The sequence below is a fragment of the Oncorhynchus mykiss genome, chromosome 9, assembly GCF_057628025.1.
Source record: "Oncorhynchus mykiss isolate SJ-2025 chromosome 9, ASM5762802v1, whole genome shotgun sequence".
Lineage (NCBI taxonomy): Eukaryota > Metazoa > Chordata > Actinopteri > Salmoniformes > Salmonidae > Oncorhynchus > Oncorhynchus mykiss.
In genome coordinates this window covers 50929423-50945434 of record NC_143030.1, presented here as the reverse complement: position 1 = coordinate 50945434, position 16012 = coordinate 50929423, and positions in this window count along the sequence as shown.

Sequence of the window (16012 nt, the reverse complement as noted above, 5' to 3'; positions counted from 1 at the left end):
TCTCTCTCTTTCTCTCTCTGAGGCTAAAAAGCGCATTTAATGTTCAAAGCCAGGAGAAAATCCACTTACACGCCAGCGGAGACGTGGGGTGACTATTGAGTGGCTGCTGGCTGATGCTGGAAGCTCTTTCTCTCTATCTCTGTCCGTTTCTCTCATCTGTCTCGCACGACTGAGACAGGTGGTCATTTCTCTCCCAGGGACTCCACCCTGGCTCTGGCTTCTTTCATTCCGTGTCAGACATGAGGGCCCTTCACTTCCTCTTTTTTCTCCTTCTTTTCATCCCACCGTCTCCTGGTATTTGGTCATGGCTGAGGTTCAACTGAATCGGTCAGGGATTGCTTTTACAACTAAACTTCTACCGTGATTTTTGTGTGGATACAATTCCATAAATGTTTAAAATTACCTGCCCAGGAGCAGATGGAATTACGCCTTTGGCAAAATACTTACAGAAATGTTACAGAAATGTTGAGTAATGTGCATTATCCCTGTAAAACTAAGTAGTTGCTGTACTGTTGATACTGTAGCTAGAGTAGTGTTTGGTTTCAATACAGTAGATGCCTCGGTATATAGTGGGTATCATCAGTATTCACCCCCCTTGAATTTTTTCACATTTTGTTTCATGACAAAGTGGGATTTCAATGAATTTAATTGTGAATTATTTGTCATTGATCTACACAAAATACTTCATAATTGTCACGCCCTGACCTTAGAGAGCCTGTTTATTTCTCTATTTGGTTAGTTCAGGGTGTGATTTAGGTGGGCATTCTAGTTTTCTATTTCTTTGTTGGCCGGGTATGGTTCCCAATCAGAGGCAGCTGTCTATCGTTGTCTCTGATTGGGAATCATACTTAGGCAGCCTGTGTCCCACCTGAGTTTGTGGAATCTTTTTTTTTTTTTTGCACAGTTACTAGGTAGCCTGCAGAATGTTACATTCATGTATTCGTTTGTTGTTTTGTTGGTGTTCATCTAAAAATAAAGAAATATGTACACTTTCCACACTACGCTTTGGTCTCATTCCGACGACGGACGTTACAATAATGTCAAAGTGAAAAGAAAATTCTACAAATGTTAACATATTAATAAAAATGAAATAGCTGAAATGTACTGTAGTTGTTGCAAAAGTATTGACCAATTTTGGTTAGACAAGCCTACATTAGTTCAGGTGTAAAATGTGGCTTAACAAATCACATAATAATTCACTTGGACTCACTCTGTGTGAAACGAGGGGTGACATGATTTTTGACTACCCCTTCCTCTGTTCCCCATACATACAACATCTGTAAGGTCCCTCAGTCAAGTATTGTATTTCAAGCACAGATTCAACTACAAAGACCGGAGAGCTTTTGAAAGCCTCAAAGAAGTTCAGTGATTGGTAGATGGGTAACAATAGCAAATCAGACATTGATCATCTCTTCAAGCGAGGTCAAGTTAATAATTAATCTGTGGCTGATGTATTAAACCACCCAGACACAACAAAGATACAGTTATCCTTCTGAACTGAGCTGCAGGACGGGAATTACATTTCTCAGGGATGTTACCATGAAGCCATTGGTGATTTTAAAACAGCTACAGAGTCCAATGGCTGTGAAGGGAGAAAACTGAGGATGGATCAACAACATTGTAGTTACTCCAAAAGAATGATCTAAATAATGAACTTTTTGGCCTAAATGCAAAGCCTTATGTTTGGGTAAAATCCAACACAACACATCATTGTTTAACTGCCTCCTTGTTTTCAAGCATGGTGGTGGCTGCATCATGGTATGGGCATTCTTGACATTGGCAAAGACTGGGGAGTTTTTCCGGAAAAAAATAAATAAATGGGATGCAGCTAAGCACAGGCAAAATCCTAGGGGGAAACCTGCTTCAGTCTGCTTTACACCAGACACTGTGAGAGGAATTCACCTTTAAGCAGGACAATAACCTCCAACACAAGGCCAAATCTACACTGGAGTTACTTACCAAGAAGACAATGAATGTTCCTCAGTGGCCAAGTGACAGTTTTGACATAAATCTGCTTGAAAATCTATGGCAAGCCTTGTTGAAAAATGCTGTGTGCCTTAATCACCAAACCATTGACAGAGATTGAAGAATTTTGCAAAGAATAATGGGCAAATATTGCACAATCCAGGTGTTCAAGCGCTTAGATACTTACCCAAGAAGACTCACAGCTGTAATCGCTGCCAAAGGTGTTTCTAACATGTATTGACTCAGGGGTTGAATACTTATCCAATCAAGCCATTTTATTTCTCATTAATAATAACATGTATCGCTTTTTTTCTTCCTCTTCGAAATTACAGATGATTTTGTGTAGATCAATGACAAAATGGTAATGCAACAAAATGTTTTTCAAAAATCCAAGGGGAGTGAATACTTATGATACCCACTGTGGGTATCATTTGCCGGTATCATTAAGTATTATTACCTTCATCTAGATACTGCACGTCCATTCAGCTTATAATAAACAATTTCATTTCACTTTGATACTTCTAATGTATCTTAATTCACTAGTATGTAGTCGTATCATTTGGTTTTGTATACCGTTCTTCTGTTCTTGCTAACATACCTGCACCAACTTGTAATGGCACTAGCATGCAAAAACATCACATCTGTGACTAGAGTCAAGCCTGAGGACTCACACTAAATGATTTGGCTGCTCGGTCGTTCGCTACATACGTAAGTCTGAGACTGCCATCATAGAAACGTTTGTGTTGACGAGGGGCACGAAAGGCATTGTACAAAACAAAGTCATCAGCGATTGGATCGTCTCTAACCAATCAAAGTATCAAAGCCAATGACGAATTTTCAAACCGCCACTTTACCCACGTGTGTTCCGGCTTTTGCCCAGCCCATCAGTCAGACGGCCCTGAATATGTTCGCATTCGGTGAAGGGTCAGGGAGGTGCTCAGATCCAGACTCACTGCGGAGAAGAAACTAACGTCCGTGGGCGTGGCTTAACGTTTGGCCGGAGCAAGAAATCTGGGTAGTCAGGCAAACTAGAGCCTGCTTCCCCCTGAACTGATCCTGTTCTTCCAAAGGTCCATCTGGCGAGCATCCCCCCGTCAAGCTGGAAAGACATGGGATGTTGAGTCTTCGCCACCTCCCCTACGTCCCTTACCCTATTCCTTTTCCATGACTGACTGTGACTGCATTGGCTGAGCTGTCACTCAGCGAGAGGGGGAACGACAGGGGAGGTGGGGAGAGATGGAGAGAGGGAGGGACGGGGAAGGGGGATAGGTGGGAGAGAGGAGAGGGGGAGAGCAGGAGTGAGGGTGACTTTGATACTCACAGCAGAGAGACACTGATGAAGGAGACTGTCCATCGCTCTGACCTCCACTCTGCTTTAATCATCAGAGCAACATTAGACACACCACCACAGAGGACTAGGCACACACACACACACAGAGACTGTCCTTGCGGTTATAGAGTATCCTGAGATATGGCATCACAGTCTTGCTTGGCAATTTATCAATCCCACTGAAATCTCAAATTGCCCGCCTGATGGTCATGGCAGTTTGAAAGTCATGGCAGTTTCTATCAGTGTGAGGCAGCATCCCTCGCTGCAGAGCCCTCCAATGTACTTCACTCTGAGTATCAACTCCTCCCCTCAGGCAGACTCTACATGGCCCCTCCTCCCCTCAGGCAGACACTATAGGGTCCCTCCTCCCCTCAGACAGACGTTGTAGGGTCCCTCCTCCCCTCAGACAGATGCTATAGGGTCCCTCCTCCCCTCAGACAGACCCTGTAGGGTCCCTCCTCCCCTCAGGCAGACACTATAGGGTCCCTCCTCCCCTCAGGCAGACACTATAGGGTCCCTCCTCCCCTCAGACAGATGCTGTAGAGTCCCTCCTCCCCACAGGCAGATGCTATAGGGTCTCTACGTATAAGCTGAACAGGTATAAGCACTCCTTCATTCCCATGTCCATCAAATACCTAAACTGCTGTCAGTAAAGCAGAGCTGTGTTAGTACGCCACTGACAGAATTAGGGAATATGCTAAGTATTATATACAGTGGGGAGAACAAGTATTTGATACACTGCCGATTTTGCAGGTTTTCCTACTTACAAAGCATGTAGAGGTCTGTAATTTTTATCATAGGTACACTTCAACTGTGAGAGACGGAATCTAAAACAAAAATCCAGAAAATCACATTGTATTTTTAAGTAGTTAATTTGCATTTTATTGCATGACATAAGTAATTGATCATCTACCAACCAGTAAGAATTCCGGCTCTCACAGACCTGTTAGTTTTTCTTTAAGAAGCCCTCCTGTTCTCCACTCATTACCTGTATTAACTGCACCTGTTTGAACTCGTTACCTGTATAAAAGACACCTGTCCACACACAATCAAACAGACTCCAACTCTCCACAATGGCCAAGATCAGACAGCTGTGTAAGGACATCAGGGATAAAATTGTAGACCTGCACAAGGCTGGGGTGGGCTACAGGACAATAGGCAAGCAGCTTGGTGAGAAGGCAACAATTGTTGCCGCAATTATTAGAAAATGGAAGAAGTTCAAGATGACGGTCAATCACCCTCGGTCTGGGGCTCCATGCAAGATCTCACCTCGTGGGGCATCAATGATCATGAGGAAGGTGAGGGATCAGCCCAGAACTACACGGCAGGACCTGGTCAATGACCTGAAGAGAGCTGTGACCACAGTCTCAAAGAAAACCATTTGTAACACACTACGCCGTCATGGATTAAAATCCTCAAGCCAGCGCATGTCCAGGCCCGTCTGAAGTTTGCCAATGACCATCTGGATGATCCAGAAGAGGAATGGGAGAAGGTCATGTGGTCTGATGAGACAAAAATAGAGCTTTTTGGTCTAAACTCCACTCGCCGTGTTTGGAGGAAGAAGAAGGATGAGTACAATCCCAAGAACACCATCCCAACCGTGAAGCATGAAGGTGGAAACATCATTCTTTGGGGATGCTTTTCTGCATAGGGGACAGGATGACTGCACCGTATTGAGGGGAGGATGGATGGGGCCATGTGTCGCGAGATCTTGGCCAACAACCTCCTTCCCTCAGTAAGAGCATTGAAGATGGGTCGTGGCTGGGTCTTCCAGCATGACAACGACCCGAAACACACAGCCAGGGCAACTAAGGAGTGGCTCCGTAAGAAGCATCTCAAGGTCCTGGAGTGGCCTAGCCAGTCTCCAGACCTGAACCCAATAGAAAATCTTTGGAGGGAGCTGAAAGTCCGTATTGCCCAGCGACAGCCCCGAAACCTGAAGGATCTGGAGAAGGTCTGTATGGAGGAGTGGGCCAAAATCCCTGCTGCAGTGTGTGCAAACCTGGTCAAGAACTACAGGAAACGTATGATCTCTGTAATTGCAAACAAAGGTTTCTGTACCAAATATTAAGTTCTGCTTTTCTGATGTATCAAATACTTATGTCATGCAAGAAAGTGCAAATGAATTACTTAAAAATCATACAATGTGATTTTCTAGATTTTTGTTTTAGATTCCGTCTCTCACAGGTGAAGTGTACCTATGATAAAAAATGACAGACCTCTACATGCTTTGTAAGTAGGAAAACCTGCAAAATCGGCAGTGTATCAAATACTTGTTCTCCCCACTGTATGTAGCTATAGGGCTGTAGCAGTCATTCAATTTTGTCAGACGGTTATTGTCATGCAAAGACTGCTGGTCTCACGGTAATTGACCGTAAATGAACAGAAACACGTTTTGCATCTCCAGATCTCCATGCATACAAGCCGCTGATGGGACATCTACATTTAAAAAAGTAGATTAAAGAAATGTAAGATATATCATCACAATACATTCTTATTTCTTTTAGGCAGGTCTAAAGAAATGATGATATAAAGAACATATATTTCAGAAGAAGAGAATATGAGTTGGCCTATGTTATCTGGCAATGCTACTTGCCATAGGCTGTTGCCTTCATTTAGAAGACAAGATATTCTCATAAGTCCTGTGCCAATATTTTATATTATATGATTTTGGAGTCAAAAGGATATTTTTTCCATTCCAGATGGAGTGTGCATATGAAGTGGCTATGTTGAGCGTAAAAGTGATCATTTGAAACTGGTCCTGTATGCTAGATTTAGAGTTATTTGGCAACTTTAGTTGTGAATGACACAAACCTCAGAATGTCTTAGAAATCAAAACATATATGGGCTGCATGTTGCGACTACACTCTTAGAAAGAAAAAGGTGCTATCTAGAGCCAAAAAGGGTTCTTCAGCTGTCCCCATAGGAGAACCCTTTGAAGAAACGTGTTAGGCTGTGAGACAACATCCACAACAACCATGTTTTCCACTCAGTTTCAACCTGTTGTTGAACTTATTTCTTCAAATGTATCAATCACAGTGAGGTGAGTTTTAAAAGCACACACTGTTTTGATGATAACTGTTTGCATTGATGTCAGAGTAGTTAGAGGGTAATGTTTTGAGGACTTACTCCTGAAAAATGACCTGCAAATGTCCATCCTGAGTACTCCAATGAATATTTAATCGCAATAGATAGACCAACTCCCCCATATATATTAGGTCGTTTGGAGCCATGCCCAGGGTCACAGAGCCAGCGAGGCCTGTCCAGGTCCCCTGAGGACTGAGGGAGGGCTGGTGTGGTGGCGGGGTGCCCCAGGGTGTCCTTGGATCAATCTGTCTCCCTTTCTCTCTCCTCAGCTGGCCCTCCTGAGGTCTCTTGTCACCCATGCATAATACATCAACCTGGTCCCATCTGCCCCTGCTGCCACCCCTCCCCCTATGGCCTATCAAAGCCCATCTCAAATCTGGCACAGTACTAATAGGGGTTGAATGGGGAAAAATTTGCCAGTTTGGCGCCGAGAAGAGAGTTGTGTTAATTTTTTCAGGGAATTGGATGTTGGCTGGGTCAGGCTCTCTAGACCAAATATTTTGGAATGTTTCCAAAATGTATAAGTTGGTTTACCTTGAGTTATTGGTTTTGGAGTATAGTTTTCTGTTTGAAAACGCTTGCTCCTGTTAGGTGATGGTGAACGTGATTATGCCGGTGTCTGAGGATGTCCTAAAATGTTCACTGTACATGCGTCTCTGTCAGCTGCTGGGCTCATACATAACATGAACAAAAGTATGTGGACACCTGCTCGCCGAACATCTCATTCCAAAATCATGGGCATTAATATGGAATTGGTCCCCCTTTGCTGGTATAACAGCTCTTCTGGGAAGGCTTTCCACTAGATATTGGAACATTTCTGCAGGGACTTCCATTCAGTCACAAGAGCATTAGTGAGTTTGGGCACTGATGTTAGGCGATTAGGCCTGGCTCGCAGTCAGCATTTCAATTTATCCCAAAGGTGTTTGATGGGGTTGAGGTCAGGGCTCTGTGCAGGCCAGTCAAGTTATTCCACACTAATCTCGACAAACTATTTCTGTATGGACCTCGCTTTGTGCACATGGGCATTGTCAAGCTGAAACAAGAAAGGGCCTTCTCCAAACTGTTGCTACAAAGTTGGAAGCACAGAATCGTTTTCAATGTCATTTTATGCTGTAGTGTTACGATTTCCCTTCACTGGAACTAAGGGCCCATGAAAAACAGCCCCAGACCATTATTCCTCCTACAGCAAACCTTACAGTTGGCACTTGCATTCGGAAAGGTAGCGTTCTCCTGGTATCCACCATACACAGATTCGTCTGTCGGACTGCCAGATGGTGAAGCGTGATTCATCAATCCAGAGAACGCGTTTCCACTGCTCCAGAGTCCAATGGCGGCGCGCTTTACACCACTCCAGCCGACGCTTGGCATTGCGCACAGTTATCTTAGGCTGCTCGGCCATGGAAACCCATTTAATTTAGCTCCTGATTAACATTTATTGTGCTGATGTTGCTTTCAGAGGCAGTTTGGAATTCGGTTGTGAGTGTTGCAACTGAGGACAGACAATTTTTTTTTTACACGTTATGCACTTCAGTACTCGGCCCGTTCTTTGAGCTTGTGTGGCCTTTCACTTCCAGCCTGAGCTGTTGTTGCTCCTAGATGTTTCCACTTTACAATAGCAGCACTTACAGTTGACCGGGGCAGCTATAGAAGGGCAGAAATTTGATGCGGACTTGTTGGAAAGGTGGCATCCTACAACGGTGTCACTTTGAAAGTCATTGAGCTCTTCAGTAAGGCCGTTCTTCTGCCAGAGTTTGTCTATTGAGATTGCACGGTTGTGTGCTCGATTTTATACACCTGTCAGCAACAAGTGTGGCCGAAAGAGCCAAATACACTCAGGGGTGAAGGGGTGTCCACATACTTTTGTATGTATTGTGTATGTAATCATCTCATCTCCTTGACTCCTTCAGCACATAAACTTAAACATAAACATAAAATAAACATCCTCTCACTGTCAACTGTGTTAATTTTCAGCAAACTTAACATATGTAAATATTTGTATGAACATAACAAGATTCAACAACTGAGACATAAACTGAACAAGTTCCACAGACATGTGACTAACATAAATGGAATAATGTGTCCCTGAACAAAGGGGGCAGGTCAAAAGTAACAGTCAGTATCTGGTGTGGCCACCAGCTGCATTAAGTAATGCATGGACTGTACCAGATTTGCCAGTTCTTACTGTGAGATGTTACCCCCACTCTTCCACCAAGGCACCTGCAAGTTCCCGGACATTTCTGGGGGGAATGGACCTAGCCCTCACCCTCAGGTCCAACAGGTCCCAGACGTGATCAATGGGATTGAGATCCGGGCTCTTCGCTGGCCATGGCAGAACACTGACATTCCTGTCTTGCAGGATATCACGCACAGAATGAGCAGTGTGGCTGGTGGCATTGTCATGCTGGAGGGTCATGTCAGGACGATCCTGCAGGAAGGGTACCACATGAGGGAGGAGGATGTCTTCCCTGTAACTCACAGCGTTGAGATTGTCTGCAATGACAAGCTGTGTCCGATGATGCTGTGACACACCACCCCAGACCATGACGGACCCTCCACCTCCAAAGCGTTCCCGCTACAGAGTACAGGCCTCGGTGTAACGCTAATTTCCCTCGACAATAAACGCGAATCCGACCATCACCCCTGGTGAGACAAAACTGTGACTCGTCAGTGAAGAGCACTTTTTGCCAGTTCTATCTAGTCCAGCGACAGTGGGTTTGTGCCCATAGGCGACATTGTTGCCGGTGATGTCTGGTGAGGACCTGCCTTACAACAGGCCTACAAGCCCTCAGTCCAGCCTCTCTCAGCCTATTGCGGACAATCTGAGCACTGATGGAGGGATTGTGCGTTCCTGGTGTAACTCTGGCAGTTGTTGTTGCCATCCTGTACCTGTCCCGCAGGTCAGATTTTCGGATGTACCGATCCTGTGCAGGTGTTGTTACACGTGGTCTGCCACTACTGTGAGGACGATCAGCTGTCTGTCCTGTCTCCCTGTAGCGCTGTCTTAGGAATCTCACAGTACGGACATTGCAATTTATTGCCCTGGCCACATCTGCAGTCCTCATGCCTCCTTGCAGCATGCCTAAGGCACGTTCACACAGATGAGCAGGGACCCTGGGCATCTTTCTTTTGGTGTTTTTCAGAGTCAGTAGAAAGGCCTCTTCAGTGTCCTAAGTTTTCATAACTGTGACCTTAATTGCCTACCATCTGTAAAATGTTAGTGTCTTAACAACCGTTCCACAGGTGCATGTTCATTAATCGTTTATGGTTCATTGAACAAGCATGGGAAACAGTGTTTAAACCCTTTACAATTATTTGTATTCACGAATGATCTTTGAAGGACCGAGTCCTGAAAAAGGGCCCTTTCTTTTTTTGCCGAGTTTATGATAGAGAGCTTCTCTCAAAATCTACTTCTGTATATCAAGTGTCTATCTCATTGTAGATTTAGCTCCCAGTAAGCACATCCATGAGTCCCTTAACTTTTAGTACTAAGGTCATACCTTGTCTTTAGTTATTCAGCTGAGAACACTAGTCAATAATAAATTGCCCCCCCAGGAGAGCCTATACATTGAGTGTATAGTATTCCTACTCTTTTTTTGCAGTTTCCATAAATGTTTTCGGTCACACAGAAATTGAATTGTCCCCTGAAATACTGTACATCATATTATTTCTGGGAGCTGTCGGACTTGTCTGTTGGGAAGATTGAAGATGGCGGCGTATCTTGTAAGGAATACATTGAAAAAAATCTTCATTAATTGGATACGGTGGGGCTGGATCCTGCCTGCTGAGAAAAGAGCAGCTTTTGGAAAATCTCAGCTCCCCTGCCACGACCAATTGAGACACAATAATGTTATGGAAATGGTTGTGTTCTGGTGGGAAATTGACTGTTCACATACTGTCATGTTCTATTCCACTTTAGAGACGCACGCAAAATAAAAATATATGGATGGGTATTATATTTCCAGAGTTGCTAGATTGTGAAAAGAATAATAATCTACGTCATTATGTAAGCCTACTGCTAATTTTAGTATAGAGATTTAATTTAAAAAACTAAAGGTCTGATTAAATCCTCATCACATTGTAAATATGTAAAAGGATAAGAGTTTAGCATCCATTTTTGCTTATTTTCATTGGTTTATTGATCTAACTCAAGCCACTACTCTTTTCTAACATTTATAAAATACTATCTTTTCCTATGATCTGCATCACAGATCCAAATGAGTGCATGATCCCCAAACAATCTCCCCATGTTTCCTCTGTTGTCTCTCTGCTGCAGCATTGATTGACCCATTTGTCTTTAGCACACTGATTAATCAACAGGGGGGGATTAGTCCTACTGTAGCCATCTGTTTTATGACATGCATGAATTATGTTTTTCAATGCCTTGAATGGAGCCAATGGAGTAGTTTTTTTGTGTGGTCATAGTCTTGTGCATTATGTGTGGATACATACAGTATGTATCCATAGGAGCAGTGCGGGGGCAATGTGTGTGTGCGTGTGATTGGGCATGTGTGCGTGCCTGCGTCCGTGTGTATGTTTGTGTGCGTGTGTGCAAGTCCATGTGTGTGTGTATAAGAGGCTAATGTGCGGCTCATCAACACCAGTAAAGATCTCTGGCCGCGCTGGATCAATAAGCACTCCCAGCCTGTACAGGGGAAATACAGGGGACCTAGAACAGCCGAACACTCCCCCTATCCAAAGGGCCATCGCCACGAGGAATAACTGACAACTCATCTCCAACTAGCTCTTTGCTAGGAAAACTGAAAATGATTGGGCTATTGATTGGAAAGGGTGCGGGGGCGGGGGGCAGGTAGATGGGGGAGAGGTGTGGGGGAAAGTGATTGTGCAACCCTTGCACATCCACTCCCATTCCCCCACCCCTTTTTGACGCAGGCTGCAGCTGGCTGTGAGATGTGGATCCAGCCAACGTGGCCTCAACACTAGCGTTTAATAGTGTCATCATGGATCCACAGTGGGAGAGCGATAGTGCCTAAGTGACCCTGTGACCACTAGCGCCCACACTGATCCCAGAGAGGCGGTGGCGGAGGAGTAATAACTGAACACCCTCGTCTGATCCCCTTTCTGTTCCCCCAGGGGGCGGCCAAGATAAATGTGTGCCCTTCAAGGTGAAACACTGGACTGAGGTCAATTTCCAGCGATCACAGGAGTAAAGCCATTTAACCAGGGGATTCTAGATCAGTAGGTTTCTCCGACCTGAAAACAGGTCTGGTCCCCTTAGGAGCATTTGGTTTGATTAGGTTTGATATCTGAATCAGTCCTGTTTGATTTGGCTGTGAGTTGTTAGTTAAGCTGTTTTAGATGAAAAGGGATTATAATGAATAAGCTAATTACCAGATTCTGTTCATCCATTGGGGAAATCGGATATATGGTTTGTTAATGACCTTCTATGCAGGCTAAATATCTGTGAAGCCACAAACCCACACAACAACTATGCCAATGAAAAGCCTTTCAGAATGTCCTTGACTGCAGTAAAATGTTTAAGGACTGTACATTGCAGTACAGTATCTGTGATTCACCTGTGCTAGTTGATAAAAAAAGGTATCATGCAGTATTGCACACATACTGTGTACACACACACACACACACACACACACACACACACACACACACACACACACACACACACACACACACACACACACACACACACACACACACACACACACACACAGGGTGAGGGTTGTAAGACCCCTAATGACGATCAGTATGGAACACTCCAGATAGAATAGGCTGACCTTACTGAGGGCATTGGAGATAAGCGTTGCTAGGCAACCATCCTTTGACAGGCCCGTCACACACACCAAAGGTTTGTGTGTGTGATGGAATCAGTGTTTTTCAGTTTACCTGGATTGTGTGGTCTTCCATTGGTTAAATAAGAGGAATTGTGACGCAACGGCTGCATTTACACAGGTAGCCCAATTCTGACCGTTTGCCACTAATTGGTCTTTTGACCAATCAGATCAGATCTTTTGCCAATAATTGGACAAAAGATCAGATTTGGGCTGCCTGTGTAAACGCTGCCTCTTTGAGTGAAATCTTCCCACAGCTCCCAACAAACAGAGTTGTAGACATAGAGTACTGTAAAGCACTTTTCTCAGCAAATACAGTACAATTGCAGTTGATTCTATGCTGTCCTATTAGAGATAAGTTAGTGTCCATTCTGTAGTCGCAACATCCCCTCATCCCTTATGTTGATTTTGTCAAAACACACTTCACTATCTCTATCCTTGGATCTGCCTCAAACAGTAAGAAATAACATTATCTGCAGTTACATTATACATTTGCTCCAAACTACTGTGTGTAGTCAATGGAGGAGGTTCTGAAATGTTTCCTCAACTCTTAAGGTTCCTTGGAGAACTCTTGCCCGATAAACATTTGAGCTAATGTCGCGCTCATGTGCTAGTCGGAACTAGTAAACTGACATTTCAGATTTTCCTACTATCCGAGTTCTGTTTTTACATCCACAGTGATTGATGAATTAATCTTATGCTACTAAAAATATTATTGGAATATTTACATATAATAAAAAAAGCATTTTGAATGCAGGTTGTAATGGTGAGCCTATGGAATACTAAATACTGGGGATATCCAACAAATTCCAAATGTCCACTCTGGCTGGATTCCAATAGGAAATATACATCACTTTGCAAACCAGCATAATGTGAGTTGCAGGCCTGATGTCACCTGTAAACTACGAATTTCAGGCCACTGTACATGTATTGTATTGTCTTCAATCATTGACAGCCACAGGACTGAAAATGAATGCAACAGTCATCTCTCTGTCACTAGTAAACACAGTCATGGGTTGTACTGGTGACTCAAAAATTCACTCGAAAGGCACCCTGGGAAATATGCAAATACTGCTTAAAACCCTACAGCAGGGCTATTCATTTCAGGTCCTGGAGGACCGAATCAGTTCTGGTTTAGGATTTTTGAATAGCTCTTCAAAGAACCATCCCATGTACGTTTCTTTTAGAGACCCTAAAATGGTACCCCCATGACATCGCTCTCAAGAACCCTATTTGGTTCCAATTTGCACCTTTATTTTTAAGAGTGTACCAATCCCAGTTCATAGGCCCTCATGCTAGTTCACCTGTATTCTTGGTCTTGATCACAGTCCAATCAATGCTTGGTCACAGTCCAATCAATGTTTGGGATCAGAGGCAATGCTCTGTTCTCCTGGAGACAGTCACAGCAGCTAAGTGATCTCCTGATGCAGGAAGGGATAGTGTGTGGCAGGGTTGGGATCAATTCCAATTTAATTTGAAATTCCAATTCAGTAAATTAAACTAGGCAAGTCAGTTAAGAACAAATTCTTATTTACAATGACGGCCTAGGAACAATGGGTTAACTGCCTTGTTCAGGGGCAGAACGACAGGTTTTTACCTTGTCAGCTTGGGGATTCAATTTAGTGGTTTAGTGGTTACTGGCCCAACACTCTAACCACTAGGCTACCAGCCGCCCCGCTCTTGAATTCAATCATGAATTGGAAAATGCACATTGAATTCAATTCAAATTTCAACAATCTCTAAATTATGGAATTGGACTTTGTTGACTGTTTGAATTGAATTGCGAGTGTAAATGTACATGTATTTGGAATTTAATTGGAATTCAATATTTCAATATTCAATATTTCTCAATTAATTAAATTAACTAACTTAGTAAAAAGCCTGAAAGCCTGAGGGAATTTAATTCGAATTGGAATTTGGGGAATTTGTTGGGGATAATATTAAATTGGGAATTTCATTCTTGGAATTTACCTAACATTGGAATTGAGAATAATTTAATAATCTCTGAATTGAAAGACCGACCTGGAATTTGTATTGAATTCATTGGAATTTACAGGGAGAGGGAATTGAACCCCAACCCTGGTGTGTAGCCGCTGATGTAGGCATTCACAACATTGCCTGATCACACATCAGTTCGATTAAATGGCTTCATAATCTCACAGGCTTATCTATTGATAAGGTCCAAGGGAAAAACATCAGTCGAAGGGGACGTACACCTTGGGGCGTTGTGTGTGTGTGTGTGGTGTGTGTGTGTGAGTACGTGTGTGTGTGTGTGTGTGTGTTACTATGGAAACAGAGCATCAGAAGACGGTCCAGATAGCACTGTACATATGTACACACAGCATGGTGATAGCCGCAGGACTCCTACTTACTCTACTCTACTCCTACATCATCTACATTTCTGTTTCCTTTCTCTCTCCTCTTGGTTTGGCTTTGATTTCTCCCCATATTACCTGGCTGAGCCAGTTCTCTCTTCAGATCAAAGATTCTGCTCTCAATTTTGGGGCAGGTGTCATAGATGTCTGTGACTCCTACTCAGATGTATGCTTTGCCAGTTTGACGTCAACATTGTTTACTGGAGGTGAATCCTGTGGCCCTAAGCTGTGGCTCTGTGAAGAGAATAAACACACTGGTACACATTTCACCTTTATTTAACCAGGTAAGCTAGTTGAGAACAAGTTCTCATTTGCAACTGCGACCTGGCCAAGATAAAGCATAGCAGTTCGACACATACAACAACACAGAGTTACACATGGAATGAACAAAACATACAGTAGGAAAAAAGAAAACAAAGTCTATATACAGTGAGTGCAACTAAGGTCAAATAAGGGAGTTAAGGCAATAAATAGGCCATGGTGGTGAAGTAATTACAATATGGCAATTAAACACTGGAATGGTAGATGTGCAAAAGATGGATGTGCAAGTAGAGATACTGTGGTGCAAAAGGAGCAAAATAAATAAATACAGTATGGGAATGAGGTAGATAGATGGGCTGTATACAGATGGGCTATAAACAGGTGCAGTGATCTGTGAGCTGCTCTGACAGCTGGTTCTTAAAGCTAGTGAGGGAGATGGGATTCTCCAGCTTCAGTGATTTTTGCAGTTTGTTCCAGTCAGTGGCAGCAGAGAACTAGAAGGAAAGGCGACCAAAGGAGGAATTGGCTTTGGGGGTGGCCAGTGAGATGTAGCACACGCTCCAGCAGGTATCAGTGGGTGCTGCTATGGTGACCAGTGAGCTGAGATAGGGCGGGACTTTACCTAGCAGAGACTTGAAGATAACCTGTAGCTAGTGGGTTTGGCGATGAGTATGAAGCGAGGGCCAGCCAACGAGAGCGTACAGGTCGCAGTGGTGGGTGGTATATGGGGCTTTGGTGACAAAACGGATGGCACTGTGATAGACTACATCCAGTTTGCTGAGTAGAGTGTTGGAGGCTATTTTATAGATGACCTCGCCGAAGTCAAGGATCGGTAGGATGGTCAGTTTTACGAGGGTATGTTTGGCAGCATGAGTGAAGGAAGCTTTGTTGCGAAATAGGAAGCCGATTCTAGATTTAATTTTTGATTGGAGATGCTTAATGTGAGTCTGGAAGGAGAGTTTACAGACTAGCCAGACACCTAGGTTTTGTAGTTATCGGGCAATGATCGGTTGAATACCATGCATTTAGTTTTATTTGCGTTTAAGAGCAGTTGGAGGCCACGGAAGGAGAGTTGTATGGCATTGAAGCTCGTCTGGAGGTTAGTTAACACAGTGTACAAAGAAGGGCCAGAAGTATACAGAATGGTGTCGTCTGCGTAGAGGTGGATTAGAGAATCACCAGCAGCA